Source organism: Schistocerca cancellata, chromosome 3, assembly GCF_023864275.1.
Source record: "Schistocerca cancellata isolate TAMUIC-IGC-003103 chromosome 3, iqSchCanc2.1, whole genome shotgun sequence".
NCBI lineage: Eukaryota > Metazoa > Arthropoda > Insecta > Orthoptera > Acrididae > Schistocerca > Schistocerca cancellata.
The window spans coordinates 616,154,113-616,171,250 of record NC_064628.1 but is presented as its reverse complement, the minus strand read 5'-3'; the positions used below and the strand labels follow the sequence as shown (position 1 = coordinate 616,171,250).

The 17,138-nt window shown below is 42.8% G+C and overlaps 1 pseudogene; it reads left to right on the top strand.

Annotated features, from left to right (window-relative positions):
- LOC126176460 (calcineurin B homologous protein 1-like) overlaps window positions 1-17,138 on the top strand; it is a 181,476-nt pseudogene that overhangs the window by 70,884 nt on the left and 93,454 nt on the right.

Here is a 17,138-nt window from a genome sequence, read left to right as displayed (position 1 = left end):
TAACAGATGGCGTTAGCGGAAGACAATTAGCGTACATACAATACCATGAACACGTCAACGAACAGATTGAAATATCGAGATCGTCTCGAACACAGCAAGGGACAAAACAGGAAGAAGAGGGTGACTTTGTAGATGATAGTGGGTACGTGAACGAATCCACTGACATGTTTGATTCACCACAGATAAAGAAAGAACCGAAAGAAATTTCTGAAGTAGAATCGGAACACACCGATTTCGTAGAACAAAACAGTGTAAAAATTTTAAGCATGAACGACTTATTTGAACAATTAACCAAACAAATTGCAGGACAGACTGAGCAGCTCAAAACACAGGGCCATCAGCTCAAAACACAGAATGAACAACTTCAAAAACAAGTCGGCAATCAGGTTAATCAGCTTAAAACACACGTTGACGAGCAACTCAAAACACAGAATGAACAGCTAAAAACACACGTTGACGAGCAGCTCAAAACCCAAAGTGATCAGATTAAAGCACAGGTCGAAGGACAGGGAATTAAAATTAGTAAACAAATAGAACAAGTAGAACAAAAGGTGGGAAATTTAAGATCTATGGTGAATACTCTGAAATTTGAAATTGATACCATTAACAAAAATATGGATACTATGCAGGAGGAAATTGGTAACGTTAATAGTAGATTTGATGTTGAAATTCTCAAAATCCAAGAGAAAGTAGAACCTCTGGTTGAAACTAAGGTAGACGAAAAAGTTTTCGGTCTTAAAACTGAGATCGTTAACGAATGTCAACACGGGATATCACAATTGAAAAAGGTAGTTTCGGACACTGAAAGAGATTTAGGTGAAAAAGTAACCGGATGTGTTCAAAATTGTACGAAAATCCAAGGCAAAATTTTCGATTTGGAGAGAAAAATTAAAGATAGGCCTGGTGTTGTCTGTAATGGCACACCAATTACGAAGCTATTAGAAGGCTAGGAACGCTTCTATCCAGCCAAGAAACATAACGGGTGGCATCCGTTAGATTTTATCAAAAATTGCGAGAGAGTATTTCCTGAGCACTTGTCTGATCAGGAAAAGATAAATGTAGTAATTAGCGCCTTAGCAGGTGACGCTAAGCGCTGGGGAATCAATTTAAATACTGAACGAATGACGTTCGAAGAATTAAGGCAAAGATTTACGGAAGAATATTGGTCTGAACAAAAGCAGGACCATTTATGGCGCGAGTTTATCATGGCCAAACAGCATGATAATAGGGGCAGGAATTCTTTGAAAGATTTCTGCGAGTATTGGTACCGGAAATTGACGCATTTAAGAGGCCGAAGATCAGATTCAGAAATTATCTGGGAGCTATATAAAAAGCTTCCAGAAGATTCAAAGAGGTTTGTAGGAAGCAATCATCACAGCTTCCAAGCATTTCTCGAAAGAGTCGAAGACGAAGATCATTGGCGCGAAAGTCGTGCCAATTATCAAAATTTTGGTAACCATAATAACCGAAACAATGACGGAAGAAATGACGGCGATGGATTTCGCGTCAATGTACTACAGAGAGGAAGAGGCAGAGGAAGAGGCAGAGGAAATTATCCAAGTCGCGGTAGAGGGTATACCGCGCAAAATAATAACGATGCGGGAAACTAATTTCCGCGAACGTTGCGGGCCAAACGGAAGCAGACAATACATACCGGCCCCGATTTAAGAAAAGATACCGGACCGACCGTAATGTAATGAGACAGGCTAGTGACAGACATGGAACGACGCAACGTGTTGTGGCGAAACAAGCGTCAGGTGCGAGCCAGGATGAGTCATCTCTGCCGCACAGAGCGCTCCGTGTTAACAGGCGAGTGGAGCATCAGAGGGCAACGACCCAGCCTAGCAGAACATCTGTTCAGAGAGAAGCCGCTAGCAATACGGCAGCAGTAGATACGAACATAGCCATCAGAGCTAATGAAAATTTTACGAGTGATAATTCCGTGGCAAAGGAAACAATAAATGAGACTGTGAGTACACAGAAAGGTGCGGTTAGCAGTGTTTGCAATGAGGTAAAAGGCGAGGATGAATTGGCAGAAGTAACTGATTGGCATGTGCAGATCGATGATCTGTACAAGGGCCTAAAGCAATGTGAGTGGGAGGATTTTAAGAAAGAGTATGAAGCGAGGAAATTAGTTAGTGGAAAGAGAGATAGTAGGGCCGTCAATAAAGTGACGTGGCCCAAATTTGAAGAGGGAAGAATAAATAGCGCCGCGCAAAGTACGCGTGCTGCCGATAGGAGGAAGGTTAATGATAGGAAGGATTTGGAGGATGAAATCCTCAACATTGACGAAGAAATAACTTCTGCTAACAATCCGCCAATAGTACAAGCTGCTACCGAGAGGCACTGTGGAGAAGGGGTAGATGATTACCTGAAAGTAATTGAAGTCCACAAGGATTACACTGAATATGAAGTCACAGTAGATGTAAATAAAGCTGATGATGAGGCCGTTTTGCCAAAAGAGGAGATTGAATTAAAATCCAAGCCTGACGACAATACAGAGGAAGAACGTAGTGCCTGTCTCAGAAAAGCTTTTATGTTAGAACCTGAAAGCGATCCGGAATGGTCGGATTCCGACGATAGCTCAGATGATGAAAGGTATGCAAATACAAACAAAATTGAATATTCTAACTTTACCTATTGTGCAAAAGTAGCGTACTTAAGTGAATCTGATGGTGAGGAAGAGAGTAGTGATGACTCTAGTGAAGATGAATTTTCAGGTGTAAAAGAAAGTGAATATACTTTTACTGAAAGAGGGTATGAGAAAATTAGTGGAAATAAGGGGGATGCAGTTAACTGCGATATTGTACCTAACGATGACGACGTATCAAAACAAAATCCAGACGTTGAGACTGAACAAAGAAAGAAAGAGCCACCTGACGACTCTGTGTTTATTTTGCGAAGAGTTCAAGTAAGCAAAGTCTTTGAACTCCAGAGGCCTAAAAAGCCACCAGACTTATGTGACTGTTTTATGAACCATAAAAGACTGCCTTGTTAATAAAGAGACTGGGGGCAGGATGCTGTATTTGTATATATTATTAGTATTATGCATGACTTTATTATTACTGTAACTCAGTGTTATCTGAAAGTGAATTATTGTTTAGTTGAAATAGAGCCTGGGGCAGATTTATATCGGATTTTGAGAATGTCATGAACACATTACATCATGAAACTACAGGATTCCCACCGGAAGAAATTTTGTTAGGCAGGAGTAGTAAAAGTTTAATTGAAGAAAAACTAGAGTTTCCACCTTGTACAAGTTTGGGATTGGATCAAAAGAAAGAATTGGTAATAAAAAGGGCAAAGCAAAAAGCTGAATCTAGGTCTAGAAGACACAATAAAAATCTAAAAGTTTCAAAATTTAAAATTGGAGATTATGTTCTTTTAAAAACCCACGAAAAGTCTAGTGAACTAAACCATGAAATTTCCAAATTTAAATATATTTCTAATGGACCATATATAATACAGAACATTCCACACGATAATGCTTACTACCTGATCTACCCGAAATCCAAAAGACCTTTAGGTGTAAGAAATATTGTGGACCTGAAACTGTATGTTCCTAGGAACGAGTAATTGTGCTGTATCTTATTCTGAACCCAAGTTATTTCAAATGTAACTAATATTTGTAAATGTCTGTATACCCTTGAAAGTGTGCTAATATAGTTGTGTGAGTTTCAGATTACCAATTGTACTGTAACTGTAGAAATGTATGGAGAAAAGGACTGAAAAGAAAGGATAAATGCTATCAGCCAGATAAAAGATGGAACTGTCAAAAATGAAGATGGGCAGTGTATGAACCATAAAACGAAGGACTGCCAAATACCAATGAGGGCAGATAAATAGTCGATGGAAAATTGTAAATGTGATCCAGGGGATGTGACAATATGAAGTGAAAAAGGACTGCCCAAATCCGCATAATAGGCAGCAAATATGTGTAGTTAATTTTCTGAATATTTTGTGTATGTGTTTTGTTTAGTAAGTAAGGAAATGGACTGCTATTCAAAGCAAGCAGCAACAAATTATCTTATAGTGTATACAAAATATGCATTTGTTTTTGTAGTTAAATGGTTGTATTCCATAATCTGAAATTATTTCTTGGAGAAGTTAGAAAAAATGATTAAATTGCTATTTTAATAATGTTACGATGGGAAGTTGGACTGTGCAAAAGGCACTTAAGTAAATAACGAGAAATTGGTCTTGGTGTGTTGAGAAAGTATAAACCTATATACAGTGAGTGAAAAGGGAATATGTAGTGTAAATCTTTTGGATATTTAAGTAAAGATTCAGAACCACTGTATAATTGTAAGATTTAGTGTTCCCATAAAATTTGGACTTAAGAAAATTTTCTGGAAAGAGGGGCATGTGTAATGACAACTGTACAAATAATAATTTTTTTTCTTTATGAATTTAGATGAATTAATGTAAGCAATGTTTTGAATTCCTTTTTTTTTGTGTCATGTTAAAGAAACTGTAAGCAACTTTTGAAAATGAATGTTATTATTTATGTTAGATTTCAAGCAATGTGATAATCAAAAGGAAGTGTACTTAATGTTAAAACTATTGTAAGATGTGAAAATTGTAATTTATACACTTGGTCCATACGTAGGTAATGCATTAAGATATGTGTAGTAGAAAACCTGAGGTGAATACCCTACCTGTAGGGGAGCGGGAAAAGGTGGAGACAGGCGAGCGCGGGAAAACGCACACGCGCGCGGTTCGGCACAACGGGCTCAGTATAACAGTCGGAGTTGGGCATCGGTCAGAGGAACACGTACCGTATCGAGGAGGCTATCCAGGAAAAGTGGATTCCATTGAGCCTCGGATGGGCCGATTCCGACGACTACATGGCGTGGCTATATTCTTAGGCACAAAATTGGAAAGATTACGACGCTAAGAAGAAGGAAAGTGCCGATGCAGTGAGACCCTTAGCCATGCTTGCATGTGTGCTGTGCTTCTCGCTATCTCGCTGCCCGCCATCCGCCGCACCGACGTGCACAGGTCAAACATTTATTTCATCTTTAGAATTGTATCTGTGTGGACCAGTGTCGAAACTGTTTCTAACTGTTCAATAATAACGTGACTTTTACCAGAATTGCCTCAGCCATTACTTATCCTGATCACTGACCTAGACAGGGTCCTTACCACATATTGTGCAACCCGAGTATCCCGAACTGAAAGTTTAAAGTTAGTGCTATAAAGAAGTTTAAAGTTCTGTATGTTATTGCAAATGTTGATAAAGAACAAAAGTATGACTAAATTGGAAGAGAGTTTTTTTTAATTGAGTTAGCGATGTTATTTAATTAATTTGAGACAGAAATAATGATAGTTAAATAATCCAGAAGTGAGACAAAAGAGTAGTTATCCATAGATTGATAATTTTGAGTGTTAATTTACCTTCAGTACTTAATGGTTTCAGTATAACGACATAACAGTTTCAGGCCCCCCCCCCTTTTTTCTTGTCTGTTCTTTCAAATCTTGAAGGGTACTGATCAGATTTGAACAGCAAAGTTAAGTTCTATTTTAAACCTAAGCGTATTAGTGTTTTTCCAAATTTAATAGTGACATTGTATGTGTGCTTTCAAAATTGCTAATTCTAGGGTAATCTATGCCCGATTTCAGTCTGATCAATATACAAAATGCAGTTAGTAATAATCATTGCTGTGTGGTGTTGTGTATTTATAGCTCGTCCAAATTAGTACAAAAGGAGAAAACTTTAGTTCAGTGGATTCTTCTGGTTCCAAACTTTGCCATAAAACGCAACATTACTACGAGTTAGTATGCTTGTACATGCACCCACTTGTACAAGGAAAACTCACTCAATGCCTAATTAGGCTGGCGACCGAATTATTAATCATTGGCAGTATCTACTGTGTGTATTTCTGGTCCATGCGAACGAGTAATTATACTTTACATTTGCTTGACGCATCACTGTAGTTACTGACTGGATATAAGTCCGAATTGCTTCCAATTAGGTACACGCGGTCAACTTATGTACTAAAATCCTTGTTTATAAGGTGAAGCCCGTGAACGTATTACAGTACAGGCTTTAAAGAGCTAACGCGCGCCCTAGCGGGCGGTAGCTTTACAACATGTGTACTTATAACTGACACTGTACTGAATAATTTATTACAAGATACAAATCAAACAGTGGAAAATCCAGTAACAATATTACGAAAAGGAAAGTAGCATACAGGGTGAAAAGTATTTAAACCGACAAATTCTGGGTGGTTGTTGGGCACATCAAAACAAATATTTTTCCCTTATGTCATTTTTTTCCTATGAGAATGATTTAAATCGGTGGAGGCCGTGTTACGTACTACGTAGCGCACCACAACGGACGAGCTGCACAGCGGGTTTACAACAGCAATATCCTAATCGCCGTATCCCGCATCATAGGACCTTTGCTGCTGAGTACCAACGTTTGCGTGAGACCGGGTCATTTAGCAGGTTACATGGACAGGGAGGCCGTCGCACGGTAAGAACGCTGCAATTTGAGGAAGCTGTCTTGCAGCACTTCTATCAGCACTCGTGCGATTGCACGTAACATGGGGACGAATCAGATGAATGTAAGAACAGTCCTTCGAGAGCTATTGTTACTTCCATTTAACTTACAACGTGTTCACTACCTGGAGGCAGTTGATTATCCACCCAGAGCACAGTTTTCGCAGTGGTACCTGGAACAGTGTGAAATGCATCCTACATTTCCTTCCTCTGTGTTGTTTACCGATGAAGCAACGTTCGGGCGTGATGGAGTCTTCAACATGCACAATTCGCATGTTTGGAGTGAGTGTAACCCACATGCCAAAGTTACTAGTGATCATCAAGTGCGGTTCTTCGTTAATGTGTGGGTCGGTGTTGTTGGGGACTGTTAAATTGGGCCGTATCTGCTACCTAGGCCATTAAATGGCAGACTGGAAGACGTCCCGCTCCCTACAAGACAACGAATGTGGTTCCAATATGACGGGGCGCCGGCACATTTCAGTCGTCGTGTGCATCGATTCCTGGACCGACAGTTCCCAGAATGGAGGCATTTCTGAAAATCTACTGTAATATAAATTGGGTTGTGTTAATGTGTTGTCTCTTGGTCATAAAAAAATGGAAAAGTGTTTGTTGGTTTAATTAATTTGCCACCAGAGAAATCTTCCTCTACCGGTTTAAATACTCCTCATAGGAAAAAATGACATCAGGGGAAAATATTTGTTTTGATGTCCCCTACAATATCCCACCCTGTATAGCGGAGATGCTGAGTCGCAGATAGGCACAACAAACCGACTGTTGCAAATATAGCTTTCGGCCCGTAAGGCCTTCGTCAAGAATAGACGACAGACAGACGCCTCCCCCCCCCCACCCCACACACACACACACACTCGCAAACGCAACTCACATACTCATGACTGCAATCTAAGGCAACTGTAGCCAGGCAGTCTTTTTTGTTGTGCCTATCTGCGACTCAGAATCCTCGCTATATGCTGAGCGGCAATTCTGGCTTCTAACAGTACTCGCGCTGCTGAATCTATGAAGACGTTGTTGCCGTAAGCGATGATTGCAGACCGTGAGCTAAGTGCCACTCTGCTCTCTCATATGTACACTTCCAGCAGCCGGGGCGTATGGAGGCTCCTGAAGACGTGTCTACGCCGACGTTTCTCGTTCATTGCTGTGTCAGACAGCCTTACGTATGGTTCCGTCGTGAGGTACCAACTTTGCCAAGCGACTTCGTCTTTGCATGACACCTCATTCCAATCCTCCACACCACCGAGCCGGCGTCGTTTAACGCAATGTCACATGATGAGGGCAAGGGCGAAGGCTGAATGTGGCCGTAGGTGAGGAGAGAAGGAGTGTAGCTGCAGCCGATGGCAGCTCCTTGCGAGTGACCGACGACGCCGGTCGAAACACAGGTCACAGTGTACATGCCCACATCTAGTGCCGCAGAGGTAGCGCTCAAATTGACTGCAAGCGTAGCTCTAGAGCGTCGTGGACGCTGTCCTGGGTCGATGCCTCCAATGACTTTAAAAAAGGCTACGGGTGGTCTGGGAACTTTCAGTCTGCTTTCAGGGCCGCGCAGAGTGGCCGTGCCGTACTTCCGCCTGCGGAGCGTGTGAGCACGTATTTGTTTGCTGCGACTTAGCGTGCCCGCGGGCTTAGCGCACTGAGATCGTGGCAAATAAGTTCAGGGAATCGACATAACGTTTCAGCTTTTGCCCAGAATATGCACGACCGAAAGCCTTAGATATGGAACGTTTCCTCTGTGAGGAGGCGAAGACCTCGCCATCCGAACTTCTGGGCATCCACCTCTCGATTCTCAGCAACACCGTTTACGTTAAAATGACCAATGACGCTGCATGCGAGCTCGTTTTGAACGCGTCCAACCAGGGACTCCGTTTCCGTCACGTTGACGGTAACATTGGCGTGGCAAAAGTCGAACATGCGGGACTATGCGTTAGAATTGTTCGCGTGCTCTAACTGCCATCCGAGGTACCTGTCAAGGACGTCATAGCGACTTTCCGGCCATATGGAGCTGTTCATGAATATAAGGCAGAGCGCTGGGCCCACTTCCGCACATCCCCTGTTCTTAACGGGCTGCGTCAGATCACATTTGATCTGCGCAGCCATGGTCCATCTTATCTGACGATCACTGGACGTCCGGCCGTAAATATGTATGACGAACAGCCGCGTACTTGTTCTGGTTGTGGAAAAGAGGGACACATCAGATCTGTTGTCTGCAGAGACGGATAACACAGCTACCAACTGGAGATGTAGTATATCCCTCGTCGTCTACGGTACTTTCGATCACATATGCGACGGCGATAAGTCGCCGTCGACCGCTTGGCCGCTCTCGGAATCAAGTGGACAGCTCATGGATAGTGTTACGCTCCTTCCTGAACCGGTTGCGGATGGGGTGACTGACGATGTGACTTCAGCTTTGTCTTCAGTTCCGGTGGTGGCTCCGGCACTGATGTCGAACGTGCCTCCTTGGTCAATTCTCTGGTTGTCCCGACGCCGGCCTTTCTGTCTGACCGGTGCAGCTCCCTCCCGTATTCGGAAAAGGAAGGACGATTACGGAAACAACGCTCCTCTGAACGACGCAAAAGCGAGGCGCCGTACGGCGTCGGAACGGGACTCTTCGCTCTGTCCAAATAATACACTACCTATTGAGGAAAGTTGTCAGTTCATCTGTGGAACGGCGACGCTCAGTGGCTGTCACATCGACGGAACGTAATGTTTCTGCTTCTGACGTCCCTACCGAAGAAGGAATGATATCAGCCGATTTGGCGGTGTCGGCGGCTGTTAAACATATGGATATCACGGCGACGGAGTCGCCGCGGGCTTGGAGCGAGGATTTTGAAGAAACAGCAGATCCCGTACAGGAGTCTCCATCGTTAGGGGGGGCGACCTGCTGATGTCAACTTATGCTCCGTGCGAGGAGCGCCGGCTGCTCGTGCTGCCGGGTGCCGCGGTATCTTCACAGCACTGCAGGTCCCCACCCCAAATAGGGCCCAGCTCCGCCCATACCGTATAGCGACAATGAATGTCAACGGCGTCCGCGAGCCGTCCAAGATATTCTCCTGAAAAAAATGATACGAACTTTGGAACTAGACATTCGACTGTTACATGAGATGCATTTATCAGCGCTACCATGCATACTGTAATACGACTTCTATGCCTCTCAAGGCGATCACCTTGGTCGTGGAGTTGCGGTCTATGTACGCGGCGGCATCCTCATGGACGACATCGTGTATCTCCCGTCCGCCAGGGGTATCACTTTTACGATTCACTTCTCGCGTTTTATGAATCTCTATGCGCCTTCTGTTACTGGACGTCGCAGTCAAAGAGCACGGTTTTATGCGGAGGATATTGCGCCACTGTTTTCAGGTCGACATGAACATCTCCTCTTTGGCGGGGACTTTAAATGCGCACTCCGCCGGAAAGATCAATGCCCGAATTTTACATCGTGCCAGGAACTGGATCTCATTATTCGTGATCTAGCCCAATGGGACACCTGGGATGTACGGCGCGCCAACGACCTGGGATTCACGTTTCATACAACGAATTCGCTAGTTGGTTAGACTGCATTTATGTGTCCCGGAGGTTGGCTGAGACAAGACACGTGATCCAGGGGTAGCGTCTTTGATTCATAGCCACGTCCTCGGTCCCGGGCTTGGAACCCACCGCCACTTAAATTGTGGTTAATAATAAGCACTGACGGCCGATGATTTCTGGCGTAAGAAGTCAGCCTCATTCGCCCAACGGCATTGTCAAAGAGGGCGGAGGACCGGACGGAGATTCAGGGCACTCTCTTTCCCTTGGGGTGCGGAAGAATCAGCAATGATCAACAGCATGAGGAAGCAGAAGGCATGGGAACTACTACATAAAAGACACGTAAGGCGTATCCACAGAACATGTGGCCTGTAATTGATGAAGTGTCATGATGCTCTTTACATTAGCAAAAGATTTCGGAGTAGTCCGCCATTCCGATCTCCGAGTGGGGGACTGCCAATGGGAAGATGACCAGGAGAGAAAGATTGAATGATCATCGAAAAGAAACGTTCTGCGAGTTGGGGTGTGGAATGTCAGAAGCTTGTATGTGGTAGGAAAGCTAGAAAATCTCACGGGAAATGCAAAGGCGCAATCTAGATGCAGTAAGATTCAGTGAAGTGAAATGGTAAGAAGACAAGGATTTCTGGTCAGATGAGTATAAGTTAATATCAAGAGCAACAGAAAATGGTATAACGGGAGTAGGATTCGTTACGAATAGGAAGGTAGAGAAGGAAGTGTGTTACTGTGAAGAGTTCAGTGATAGAGTTATTCTTATCAGCATCGACAGCAAACCAACACCGACAATGATAGTTCAGGTATACATGCCGACGTCACAAGTTGAAGATAAAGAGACAGAAAGTATATGAGTATCTTGAAAGGGTAACACAATACGCAAAGGGAGATGAAAATCTAATAGTCATGGGGGACTGGAATGGAGTTGTAGGGGGAAAAGTGGAAGAAAAGGTTAAAGAAGAATATGGGCTTGGGACAAGGAATGAAAGGGGAGAATGACTAATTGAATTCTGTAATAAACTTCAGCTAGTAATAGCGAATACTCTGTTCAAGAATCACAAGAGGAGGAGGTGTTATTGGAAAAGGCCGAGTGATGGGGGAAGATTTCAGTTAATTACATCATTGTCAGGCAGAGATTCCGAAATCAGATTCTGGATTGTAAGGCATACCCAGGAGCAGATATAGACTCAGATCACAATATGGTACTGATGAAGGCTGAAGTTTAAGAGATCAGACAGGAAGAATAAATACACAAACAAGTGGGATATGCAAGTAGTAGGGAATGACGAGATTCGCCTGACGTTCTCTAAGGCTATAGATACAACAATAAAGAACAGTCCATTAGGCAGAAGAGTGGAAGAAGAATGGACATCTCTTAAAAGGACAATCACAGAAGCTGGAAAGAAGAACATAGATACAAAGAAGGCAACTAGGAAGAAACCGTTGGTAACAGAAGAAATACTTCAACTGATCGATGAAAGGAGAAAGTACAAAAATGTTCCGGGAAACTCAGGAATACAGAAACACAAGTCGCTCAGGAATGAAATAAATACGAAGTGCAGGGAAGATAAGACGAAATGGCTGCAGGGAAAATGTGGACATCGAAAAAGAAATGATTGTTGGAAGGACAGATTCAGCATACAGGAAAGTCAAAAGAACCTTCGGTGACACGGGTGGTAACATTAAGAGTGCAACCGGAACCCCATTGTTAAGTGCAGAGGAGAGAGCGCATAAGTGGAAAGAACACATTGAAGGCCTCTATGAGGGGGGATATTTGTCTGATGTGATACAAGAAGAAACAGAAGTCGATTTAGAAGATATGGGGGATCAAGTACTAGAATCAGAATTTAAGAGAGCATTGGAGGACTTTATATCAAATAAAGCAGAAGGGATCGATAACATTCCATCAGAATTTCTAAAATCATTAGGGGAAGTGGCAACAAAAAGATTACTCACATTGGTAGGTAGAATGTATGAGTCTGGCGACATACCATCTGACTCTCGGAAAAGCATCATCCACGCAATTCCGAAGACTGAAAGAGCTGACAAGTGCGATAATTAGCGAGCAAACAGCTTAACAGCTCACACATCGAAGTTTCTGACAAGAGTAATATACAGAAGAATGAAAAAGAAAACGGAGGGTGTGTTAGATGACGATCAGTTTGGCTTTATGAAAGGTAAAGGCACCAGACAGGCAATTCTTACATTGCGGTTTATAATGGAAGCAAGACCAAAGAAAAATCAAGACACGTTCATAGGATTTGTCGACCTAGAAAAAGCTTTCGACAATGTAAAATGGTGCAAGATGTTCGAAATTCTGAGGATAACAGGGATAAGCTATAGGGAGAAACGGTAATATGTACAAGAATCAAGAGGCAATAATGCGGGTGTACGACCAAGAACGGAATTCTCGGATTATAAGGGGCGTAAGACTTGGATGTAGTCTCTCGCCCCTACTGTTCGATCTGTGCATCGAAGAAGCAATGATGGAAATAAAAGAAAGGTTCAGGAGTGGAATTAAAATTCAAGGTGAAAGAGTATGAGTGATACGATTGGCTAATGACATTGCTGTCTTGAGTGAAAGTGAAGAAGAATTACATGATCTGCTGAATGGAATGGGCAATGTGATGAGTACAGAATACGGATTAAGAGTAAATTGAAGAAAGACGAAAGTAATGAGAAGTAGCAGAAATGAGAACAATGAGGAACTTAACATCAGGATTGATGGTCACGAAGTAGATAAAGTTGAGGAATTCTTCTATCTAGGCAGCAAAATAACCAATGACTGACGGCGCAAGAAGGACATCAAAAGCAGACTGGCACTGGCAAAAAGGGCATTCCTGGCCAAGAGAAGTCTACTAGTACTGAACATAGCCTTAATTTGAGGAAGAAATTTCTGAGAATATTCGTTTGGGGCACAGCATTGTATGGTAGTGAAATATGAACTGTGGGAAAACCGGAACAGAATAGAATCGAAGCATTTGAGATGTGGTGCTACAGACGAATATTGAAAATTAGGTGTGCTGATAAGGTATAGAATGGGGAGGGTCTCTGGGGAATTGGCAAGGAATGGAATTTATGGAAAAAACTGACAAAAAAGGAGGATGATAGGATGTTCGTTATGACGTCAGGGAATAACTTTCATGGTAATAGAGGGAGCTGTAAAGAATAGAAACTCTAGAGGAAGACAGAGATTGGAATACATCTAGAAAATAATTGAGGACGTAGGTTGCAAGTGATACTCTGAAATAAAGAAGTTGACACAGGAGGGGAGTTCTTGGCGGGCAGCATCAAACCATTTAGAACATAGGTGATGTGTCTCCATCGGCACAGCTCTGGACAGCGCCGACTGCGACAGGTGGAGAGGTGGAGAGGCGGAGGCAACTGCTGTTGCGGACCCCCAGTGTGATTTATTGTCTAAAAAAGAAACTTAAGAAGACCTTCAAGACAAAGCACAGGAGACAGAGTAGAGATAGTAATAGCAGTAGTGCCGCCTGCCGTGGAGACTACAAACGGAAATTTACTGTATGCGTCGACCCCCAACAATCGTTGCGTGTTCCAGAATGGACCCACGAAACCAGTACGTATGCATTCCCACCGTCCGAATGGACGTGGCCAATGAAAAAAAGCATTGCGACGGTGCAGAATGAGCTCCCCACACACATTACGACGTAAGGTCATTTGCTCAATCTGGATATCCATGCCCTGCCAAATACAACGAATTCGGGTGAGTTGCTTTGTGTGAACTACACCTCAGCGACCTGGGTGCAACAATGACAAAATTCACAACCCATGCATCGTCGTTCTCTGAATGCATCAGCAGAACACATGAAAGAGAGCACCTGACCTCGTGGACAGTGCATGTCGATGTGAAAAGTAACGACGCTCCGTTGGCTGGAGAATTTCCGTCACCTAAGTGACCACTCGCGACACACGTATTGCAAAACTACCTTAAGAGGTGGGTCGGAATCAGTTTGAGACGTGACGGATAGAATAAAATATAAATGTGTTTGATCTAATATTTTCTCTCTGTGTCCCCTGTCAGGTAATTGACGAATGATGAGTGGAGAAGCAAAGACCTGTAGCTTGTATCAAATAATTGTTCATTCGAAGACTTGTGAGCCCTTATGTACATCACCAAGAATAAAATTAAGAAAAGCGCTGTTGATAGGGGCCGTGTATTACGCGGTTGGATTTGTTAATTGTTGGCTACGTTCCAGGTGCGATTTGTCACGGTTCGCGCGGCTTCCCCCGTCGGAGATTCGAGTCTTCCCTCGGGCATGGGCATGTGTGTTGTCCTTAGCGTAAGTGTTTAAGTGAGATTAAGTAGTGTGTAAGTCTAGGGACCGATGAACTCAGCAGTTTGTCCCATAGAAGCTTACCACGAATTTCCAAAAATAATTACAATCAGTTATATACAGTCAGAAATAAATACACTATTACATCGATTACGTATTAAATGTAGTTTCCGTAAGTAAGCTTACATATTCAGAATCAGAAGTACAATGCAAGTTATCAACGGATATTAAATGCTGAAAAATTTTGAATAGAGCAGAAGGTATTTTATCTACATTTCGGCGTTACAAAGGGACCAGAAACCGAGGTCATCGGTCCCATCGGATGGGGGAAGGAAGTCAGCCGTGCCATTTCAATGGAACCATCCCCGCATTTGGCTGAAGCAATTTAGGGACATTACAGTTAACTTAAATCAGGATGGCCAGACGCGGGTTTGAACCATCGCCCTCCCGAATGCGAGACCAGTGTGCTAACCATTGCGCCGCCTCGCTTGGTAACCGCTTAAAGCGTTATCCAGATATCATTTTTCTATACATGAAGCATTTAAAATTAATTAAATTAAAAACTGCACTTCTTATCGAGGGCTTGTCTCCACCCACGCACTCATTTTAATTTTGTCTTTGTAACCATGTTGCTGGCTTTTCTGTCACTAGATGGACTTAATTTATATCAGATTTACTCTTCTTTGCTATTTTATTCTGGGCAGCGGATTCGGCTGTGGCGGGTACACTCCCAGTTTCTCACTAACAACAGTTTTTCTTTCCGAGCATGCGGACAGATCCAAAATCGTCATACTTTGATCGTTTGACATTCACTGCCTCAAAGAGGGCCGCCATCTACTGATTACGGCGCAAGACTAGCGGGCCAGTTCGGCCACAACAGTTGTGAAAATACCCCCCTTGGTCAGCCACAGCTGTTCCTTAACGTCACAGCAGGACGCGCGAGCACGGCCGCATTTGCTTTTAGTGTTAGTTACGCGTTACGTAGATTATTTGAACGATTAGTTCATCGATATGGTATGGAAGGACTCAGTTTATAGGATATGTATACATGATTAGTCTTAACAATAATGAACCCACTTTTAGTCTACTCACGTAACTACAATTTTTAAGTAGCTATTTTAAACAGAAATCCGCTATGGAATATTTGCTCATATCCATTTACAGGATGTACCATCTCAAGCTGCTCTAGTAATACGCCGAAAATCGAGAGGAAATGTTTGAAGACTTTTAAAATCCTAACTATCGATTTGACAACATGATTCCTGAGATGAATTGGTCGCTGTGTCGGTACCGACTGGTAACGGAGACAACAATCAGTGTTCGATTGTTATACAGTGGGCCTGTACAACATTTCGTATTGATAATTAGACACCAACGGAGCCCAGTGTTGCAATTTTTCTGCTGTCTGCAGTGGGACACGCTTGGAATGACTGAACGAAGCCTTTCAATGGTGATAATCTCTTTTTTTTACGTTGATTGTAACTGCACTTTGCTTTGCTAACCTAAGGACATCACACACATCCATGCCTGAGGCAGGATTCGAACCTGCGACCGTAGCAGCGGCGCGGTTCCAGACTGAAGCACCTAGAATCGCACGGCCACCGAGGCCGGCAATCTTTAATCATTGATAAGCGCGAATAGGCAACACAATTATAACAAGTCCTATATATTCAAGATCTACATGGAAGAAGGGGTGCTTTTCCTTATTGCACATCTAGCCATCAGCAGAAAGCAGCTGAAACAAATATTCTAAATTTTCTAAATGTTCGGCAAGCGTACAACCCGTGAAAACAATATCGTCCAGATAGTTTGTACACGAAGGGACCAGTGCTGTTAATTGTTCCCGGAAACGTCGAAATATAGCAGGAGAAGAAGCACCTCCAAATTTTAGTCTTTGAAACGGAAACAAACACAGGCTAGCGTCAACCATAAAGTGTTACTGGGACTGCTCGTCCAATGGTAACTGTAAGTATGCCTTACGTAAATCAGTACTGGAATAGAAACTGCCCTATCCCAAGCCGCCCATTAATTCCTCCAGTCGTGGGTGAGGAAAAGAACCCATGACAATTTGTGGGTTTTCTATTGCTTTGAAATCAGCACACAGATGTAAACCTCCTGTTGGCTTTTTGTGGATGAGCAATGGTGATGTCCAGTGACTTCCAGGAATGGGTTATCTCACCCAATTGTTTTTCCATCATTGCAGTCTCTGAACAACATGCTCACGTACTAGATTGCGGACAGGCCTTGCACGATCGTTGCGCACTGTCTTTTAACAGTTATTTGCGTCTCAAATTTTTAGCCTTTGGCCTTTCTTAATCCTTGTTCAGAAAGTTTACTGTACGTATTACACAAGTCACAAACGTAAGTGTGAGGCAATGACACACAGACGTGTAAGACGTTGTCTTGCATGTACAGGATGAACAAGTCAAACAAGTCTAAACTAAAAATGTTCGCATTGCTTTTAGAAAATAGTACATAAAAAAACACTCTTCGTAACGCCACAAAAAGTTGCTAGAAAATTGCACACGCCATGTACTGGTGTTTCGTGTCCATCTGTTAAATACTTGGCACACTAAAAATTTCTATTACTAACTACGCAATCTAATACTTTTTATTGCGTTTATTTCTGGATTCATTTATAAAATCGTAATCTAAACTAACAGAAATTTATTTGTCAAGAAAAATTGTAAACCCTTTGGAATAGTGTTATTAACGGAGAGTGAAGTAGTAGTAAGCATGCCTCTGATGTGAACAGACGTATTTTTGTAATTTGATCCAACAATGTCATTT